We start from the raw sequence: 8041 nt of genomic DNA on the forward strand, positions 1-8041 counted from the left end.
TTTTTTTTTTTTTTTTTTTTTTTTTTGAGATGGAGTCTCACTCTGTCTCCCAGGCTGCAGTTTACTGGCATGATCTTGGCTCACTGCAACCTCTGCCACCCAGGTTCAAGTGATTCTTCTGCCTCAGCCTCCAGAGTAGCTGGGATTACAGGCACTCGCCACCGCACCTGGCTAATTTTTGTATTTTTAGTAGAGATAGAGTTTCACAATATTGGCCAGGCTGGTCTTGAACTCCTGACCTCACGATTCACCCACCTCAGCCTCCCAAAGTGTTGGGATTACAGGCGTGAGCCACCGTGCCCGGCCAGTCGTCTTTCTTACTTTGCTCATACAGGACTTTGCTCCCCATCCTCACTGGAAATATTGTCATCCAACTGAAGTAGATGTTCTTAGTGCCCTACACAGATGGCCTTTACTGGCCAGTGCACCCCCAAGCTTGCCGTCCTCCAGTGGCCCCTCGAAGAAATTACCTTTGATCAAACAAGAGCCCTTCACACACAAAGTTCCCACCCACTGTGTGGCAGACCTTGGAAACCAATTAGCAGGGATGTAAAAATGGTCAGCCCCATTGCCTCAAACTGGCCCTCATTCGAGTGCAGTTCATGCTCTGGAGCTTCCTGTGGGATCAAGCTGAAGCTATCTCCAGCTGAGACCTCATCTTCACCTAGCTTTTCCCTGCATGTCCTCCTTCCCTCACTCCCTTACAGGAGTCTTCTGAGCACTCTCTCCCACTGAATAACTTACACAAGAATTTCTTATCAGGCTCTGCTTTCAGGGAACCTGCCCTAAGACATCAGTTATTCCTAAGAGTATAGGTGCCCCCCAAAACAGTTAGGTGCAGTCATCATTTACTGCTGGTGAGGTTGCTTCCATAATGAGAAAAGCAAGGATGTTCTCCACACCAAGAATGAGATCATCAGCTGTCCTCGGGGTTTGCAATCCTCAAGGAGCTGGACTCTGTACAGGAAACTGAGGGGCCGGCCACAGTGTATGGCATCCTGGAAGGCAAAACAAGGCCGAATCTGTGCAAAGTGCTTCCATCCTTGGTGGCCCGGGAATTGATACCAACTCAACACAACTTGCCAAATCACACTGGTCACGTCCCTGTGTCAAAGCCGGAGATACAATGTCGAGGATACTCAGACAATGTCTGCCCTTACTCCAAGTTCAGTTTTGGTTTTTCTTCTTGGTGATTCTGAGTTGTGTAACATTCTGTAGGGGGAAAAACATGGATTTTGGAGCTGGTTCTGATACTTACAAGTGGCAGCTTACAAATCACTTAACTTCTCTATGCCTCAAGATGCTCATCTGCAAAATAGGGCAATGATACCTAAGTTGCATGTCCCTTATGAAAATTACAGTTACTGAATGTTTGTGAAACAGCCTACATGGGGCCCAGTTCTTTTTAAGTGGCAGCAACTACTTCTATTGCAAGCATTGTCTTCACTCCATTGTGTCTCCACCTATTTGCATTATCCTGTGAATAAGCACACATGTAGACAATGCCCTTGACCTGCAGTACAAAGACACCTTTCTACCAGCCTGGCCAACTTGGTGAAATCCCGTCTCTACTAAAACTACAAAAAAAATTAGCTGGCATGGTGGTAGGTGCCAGCTATTCTGGAGGCTGAGGCAGGAGAACTGCTTGAAGCCGGTAGGCGAAAGTTGCAGTGAGCCAAGCCAAGATCACACCACTGCACTCCAGCCCTCCAGCCTGGGTGACAGAGTAAGACTGTCTCAAAAAAACCCAGACACTTTGCTGATACCGTCTGCCACTTGCAGCTTTCTCTACCTTATGCTCTCTCTTTTTCCTTCTCCCACATTTCTTTATCCCTTTTCTATCTCTCTTTTGCCTCCTGTGCTCTTCCTTATTTTTCACTCCCCTTTCCCCAAGCTCTATTCCAATGTTAACAGGAAGACAGGCTAGTCCAACTTTGGGGCCCAGGTAAAAGCATCACATCCTTATATATTTGACCTATGAAAGATGCTGCCCATGCCCTGTCCAGATCCCCCTGACACTCCTCTTTTCCAGGCATGCATTACAAGCACCTAGGGCCCTCTAACGGCTTTCTCTGGAGTACTCAGCCAACCAACCCATAGGACTGTCGGTCAGTGCTAGGGATGCTCCAGGAGCAGCCCTAAGCCAAAGAGAAATGAGAGTTGGAGGATAAATGACTCAGTTTCCCCTCTTGGACATACCAACTCTGAGGACACAGTCTTCCAGATGTCCCCAGCAGGACTGAGCGCCAGTTGCCTCTGGGGAAGCAACATTAACACACCTTGGATTGGTTTTCTTCCTTCTTATCTTACTTGCCCACTCCCCTGATGGTACTTTCAAATCTTTGTCTCAAGTTTTGTTTTCTTGGGGTCCAATTCAACATAAGACACCACCCCAACCCACCTAAAGCCTTCAGCCTCACTGTCATGACTGGAGACAGGAATCAGACACCTCATAGCAGAAAGACAAGTAAGGGAGTAAAAGTCTGTGACAGAACCTGCTACCAGTTTTCTTTGTTTCAAATAGAAAACATTATTATAGTCATAACTCACTGGATATCATGAAATCTTTCTAGCTCTTTGTTCCACATACATCTGTTACCCAACATTATCTCTTTATTACTTAACTGTAACAGTGTTCCCATTTCTTGAAAGACAGCAACAATTCTATGAACAAGGGACACAAAACTGGCTGATAGGGGAAACATATTGGAGGTACCAGGAGCTTGCCAACAAAGAATTATTAAAACATCTCCCTGGTACAGTTAAGAAAGAAAGCCAACAACTTGTTCCATTTCGGCTGATGTGAGGTAGGAAGATGGGGGAAGAAGAAAGCAATTCCTTACAGACATTCTCATTTTTCTACTCCCCAACTCTGTAGCAATTAGGTGTCAACCATGAACACCTATTCTTCATTTATTCCCTTATGCATTTATCTTCAGCGAACATTCTTGCCCAAAATTGGAAAGCTGAGAGAGGTAGATTTTTTTTCTTTCGGGAAACTAACACTAATGGCCAAATTTAAGTGACAGACAAACATTCCTCATGATAAAAATAAGGCCCAAAGCTCCAACACTGGGTTCATGTATTTTTTTCAATTCACCTCAATCCTCTGTATTAGCAGAAGCTTAAAGGTACAGTGAGCAAGGACTTCTACTAGATATGTTCATTGAGATTTTTAAGATTTCTACTTTTAAAAAATAAAGAAAGCCCTCAAAAAATTGAGTAAAATCATAATTTCGCTAGTTTAAAATTTCTATAAAATAAGTTATCTCCTTTCTCCCACCACTCCATTTACCCTTCGATATGGTTTGGATCTGTGTCTCCACCCAAATCTCATGTACAGGTCTAATCCCCAGTGTTGGAGGTGGGACCTGGTGGAAGGTGATTGGATCATGGTGATGGAGTTCTCATGAATTATTTAGCACCATGTCTCCTTGGTACTGTATAGTGAGGTGAGAGAGTTCTCATGAGATCTGGTTGTTTAAAAGTGTGGGCAGCCAGGTGTGGTGGCTCACACCTGTAATCCCAGCATTTTGGGAGGCCAAGGCAGGCAGATCATGAGGTCAGGAGTTTGAGACTGTCCTGGCTAACACAGTAAAACTCTGTCTCTACTAAAAATACAAAAAATTAGCCTGGCATAGTGGCACGTGCCTGTAGTCCCAGCTACTTGGGAGGCTAAGGCAGGAGACTCGCTTGAACCCAGGAGACAGAGGTTGCAGTGAGCCCAGATGGCGCCACTGCACTCCAGCCTGGGTGACAGAGCAAGACTCTGTCTCAAAAAAATAAAAAATAATAAAAAAATTAAAAAGTGTACGGCTCCTCCCCCTCTCTCTTGCTCCTTCTCCAGCCATGTGAAGTGTTCACCTCCCCTTTGCCTTCCACCACGTTTGTAAGCTTCCTGAGGTCTCCCCAGAAGCCGAGCAGATGCCAGCATCATGCTTTCAGTACAGCCTGAGGAACTTTGAGCCAATTAAACTTCTTTTCTTTATAAATTACCCAGTCTCAGGTATTTTTTATAGGAAAGTGAGAATAACTAATACACCCTCCCACTGCAAGGGGAGTCATAATTCCACTGTAATAGACAGAACTCCAGCTTCTTTCTATGCCTATGAGGTATAACTACATCCAAGTATTTACATTTGCCTGACTGCTATTTTTCTAATGGAAATAACTTATATATATTTTTTAGCGATTTGCATTTTTACCTGATATAGCATAAACAGTCTTCTAAGAAATCACGTATAAGCCCATTGCATATTTTTTAATGGTTTTGGGATATTCCATTGTTTAGAACTTCATTTCCCAAATAGTGTTCAATGAAAACTGTCCTCTGATGTGTGCTCTCTCTCATTTTACATGTGTGTGTATGAATTATTGTAAATTATAGTTTAATCTTTGGCAGATTTACAATGCATATTGTCAACTGAAGACTGATGAGGTTCATAAATTTGGAAAGGTGAGATTTATCTCTCACAAAGGGTTGCAACCTGCAGAGTGGCCATTCTGATATAGGCTGGGAAGTGTAGTCTCCACCCAGAAGCCAGAAACAGACACTTCCATGGTGGGAAGAATGAGATAGTGATTTATGCTCAGCAGGGTGGCCAACACACTGAAATTCAATAAGCTGGAGGAGGAGCCATTAAGATTTATGAAAGGAGAAATATGCATATGTGCAGTTGAGCTTCATGCCTCTCAATGAATCCCATGCCCAGGCTGAGCATGGTGGCTCATACCTGTAATCCTAGCACTTTGGGAGGCCAAGGTGGGCAGATCATTTGAGCCCACAAGCTCAAGACCAGTCTGGGCCTACAAAAAATACAAAAATTAGCCAGATGTGGTGGCCTGCGCCTGCAGTCTCAGCTACTCAGGAGGCTAATGTGGTAGGATGGCTTGAACCTGAAAGGTGGAGGCTACAGTAAGCTGAGATTGCACGACTGTGCTCCATCCTGGGCAATAGAGTGAGACCCCCATCTCAAAAAAAAAAAAGGTGGGGGGAGCAGCATTAGCACAATCTGAAACGTGAAGTTTTCAGTACTCTGACTGCAAAAGGTGAAGTACAGGACATGAAAATCCTCCCTGCACATACTTAGCAAAATGGCAAAACCACTCCATGATTGGTGGTCTCTTACCTGGAAGGAATGCAGGTCAGTCCCTACATGGAAAGCACAAAAGGAAAAGGCAGCAGTCAGGCAGTTGGTTGAAATCAGCAACGTAGGTCTTTTGGAAGGGCTGGTTTCTGGTTAGCCCTTAGGAAGAATGCCTAATGACAGACGAGGGGAGGGGTGTAATGAGTAGTTGCCTGGCCTCCCATCCCATCAGGGCTGGGAATTCAACATCCAAGGTTTCTCTGGAGTCTTCTTGACCAAGATGGCATTTGTTCAGTCAGTTGGAGACCTTTAGAATTTTATTTCTCAATATTAATCTATTAAAGATTTTGGCCGAGCTCAGTGGCTCAAGCCTGTAATCCCAGCACTTTGGCAGGCAGAGGCGGGCAGATCACAAGGTCAGGAGATCGAGACCATCCTGGCTAACATGGTGAAACCCCGTCTCTACTAAAATAGAAAAAATTAGCCAGGCGTGGTGGCGGGCGCCTGTAGTCCCAGCTACTTGGGAGGCTGAGGCAGGAGAATGGCGTGAACCCAGGAGGCGGAGCTTGCAGTGAGCCGAGATCACACCACTGCACTCCAGCCTAGGCAACAGAGCAAGATTCCATCTCAAACAAACAAACAAAAATTAGAGATTTTGCATGTTTTACAATCCAAAAAAAAGTTTATTCTAACCAGCAATTCCAAATATCTTTGACTGCAGAATACTACATTATGGGAAATTCTACTACTCTACTAGAGAATATTCCCTTGAAATCTCCTAGATTTTTTTTGAGATGGAGTCTCGTTCTATTGCCCAGCCTGGGGTGCAGTGGTGCAATCTCGGCTCCCTGCAAGCTCCGCCTCCCAGGTTCAAGCGATTCTCCTGCCTCAGCCTCCTGAGTAGCTGGGATTACAGGTGCGCACCACCATGCCTGGCTAATTTTTGTATTTTTGGTAAAGACTGGTAGTAGAGACAGAATTTCACCATGTTGGTCAGGCTGGTCTCGAACTCCTGACCTCATGATCAGCCCGCCTTGGCCTCCAAAAGTGCTGGGATTACAGGCGTGAGTCATTTTATCTAAAATGACTGAGAAGTCTCCTTCAAGTCATCTAGTCAGGGAAAGAAGACCAAGTGACAAAGGCTCAAGGTTGAACCATCCCAGGGCTGAATATAAAGATTAAAATGTGGTTAAAAACCCAGAAAGAGCAATTCACAAACACGGAGCTATTTGTGGCCTAAGGGATGTTGTGAGGAATCTCAACAAGCACCCTGGTGTACCCCTTAGAGTCAGGGCAGACTAGTGGGCATGAAAATGGGCTACTGGCCCTTTTCCGTTAGCGCTTCCTCTTTCAAAGACGGGAATAATCATAAGAAGCAAAAACATAACAAACAGAGAAAAAAGAAAGACGGGGAGAGAGGGAAGGAAGAAAGGAAGGGAGGAGGAAGGAAAGAGACAGCTGCCAAAGCCAGTGTATCTCTCAGATCATGCTGCATGGAAGAGAGACTGAAAACGCAGGCCACTTGGTGTCCTAGTTCCTTCCGACACTAAGCCCTGCCCTGAGCATCAGAGCTTGAAGTAGGGGCCTCACACTCTGCTGAGGTTCAAAAATCACTGACATGAGCACAATTCATAGGAAAAAGGGAATACAAATGTATTTAACATGTATACAAGGGAGCCTTTATTATTTAACATGTATACAGGGGACCAATCATCCACCAGTGAGATTCAGAAGCATATATATCATCCTGGAAAACAGATTATGGAAGGGAGGAAAAGAGGAATTCTGTTGAAGAATTACTAGTGAGAAGGCATGGATCCCAAGGAAGATTTGTAAATAGTTTTCTTTGACAGTGAAAGGGTCTGTTCAGGGGTGGTTACGTTCTTGGTCTTACAGGGAGGGTAAGAAAAAGCAAGTGTTCTCCTGGTAGGTCTGGATCTTAGGTAGGGGAGGACCTTGAGGCTTCTTCTGCTTTTTCTTCAGCTAAGCATGTCATTGCATTATATTTTGGGGTATCAGTTTCTGAGCCCCAACAATGACTTTAAAATCCTTTATAAGAAAGAGGGCATGTTCGCTCTAACAGGACTCTGGAAAGGAAGATTTGATTACCCTAAAAGTCCACACAAAGATGATTATTTGTTCATGTTTTTATTTTTTTATTTTTTTATTTTTTTTGAGACAGAGTCTCGCTCTGATGCCCAGCCTGGAGTGGGAGTGCAGTGGCCAGTTCTCAGCTCACTGCAAGCTCCGCCTCCCAGGTTTACACCATTCTCCTGCCTCGGCCTCCCAAGTAGCTGGGACTACAGGCGCCCGCCACCTCACCTGGCTAGTTTTTTGTATTTTTTAGTAGAGACGGGGTTTCACCGGGTTAGCCAGGATGGTCTTGATCTCCTGACCTCGTGATCCGCCCGTCTCGGCCTCCCAAAGTGCTGGGATTACAGACTTGAGCCACCGCGCCGGTCTTGTTCATGTTTTTAAAAGACTGACACTGCTTCAGGGTATAGCCTAACAGTGATGCTTTGGGTATGTATATAAAAAACAAAACAAAATAAAATAAAAAACTCGGGGATTTATGGCTTAATAGCATGAGTTAATAAGGGCCTTTAACCATGTTTCTGCCTGATTTTTTGTAATTAATAACAGCTAATTTCATTTATGATGAAATCATAATATTACTACTTGTACTACCACTAATAATAATAGACATTTATTTAGCACTTATTGTAACTAGGCTCGGGGGAAAGAATTCTCCAACAAATCTAATCCTTAAAATAGGTATGTCCTAAGATTAACAGATAAGAAAACAAAGAATGCTTACTGACTTGCCTGAGGTCACGCAGATGAGATAGCCAGGCCTTGAACTCAGGCAGTCAGATTCTGGGCTCTTGACGCCGCCCCCCCCCCCCCCCCCCCCCCCCCCCCCCCCCCCCCCCCCCCCCCCCCACCCCCCCGCA

The 8041-nt window shown here is 44.8% G+C and overlaps 1 long non-coding RNA gene across 2 annotated transcripts in view; it reads right to left on the bottom strand.

Annotated features, from left to right (window-relative positions):
- Positions 1-8041, bottom strand: part of LOC108544423 (uncharacterized) — a 29602-nt gene that overhangs the window by 2764 nt on the left and 18797 nt on the right. Inside the window, exon 3 of one of the 2 annotated variants that reach the window (XR_001889838.1) lies at positions 903-1212. This is a non-coding gene — a long non-coding RNA (uncharacterized LOC108544423). Of the gene's footprint in view, positions 1-317; positions 1213-8041 lie in introns of those variants that run through there. The other variant, XR_001889837.1, reaches the window with a different exon arrangement.

The sequence above is a fragment of the Rhinopithecus bieti genome, unplaced genomic scaffold (genome assembly GCF_001698545.2).
Source record: "Rhinopithecus bieti isolate Rb0 unplaced genomic scaffold, ASM169854v2 scaffold_25396, whole genome shotgun sequence".
Classification (NCBI taxonomy): Eukaryota; Metazoa; Chordata; class Mammalia; order Primates; family Cercopithecidae; genus Rhinopithecus; species Rhinopithecus bieti.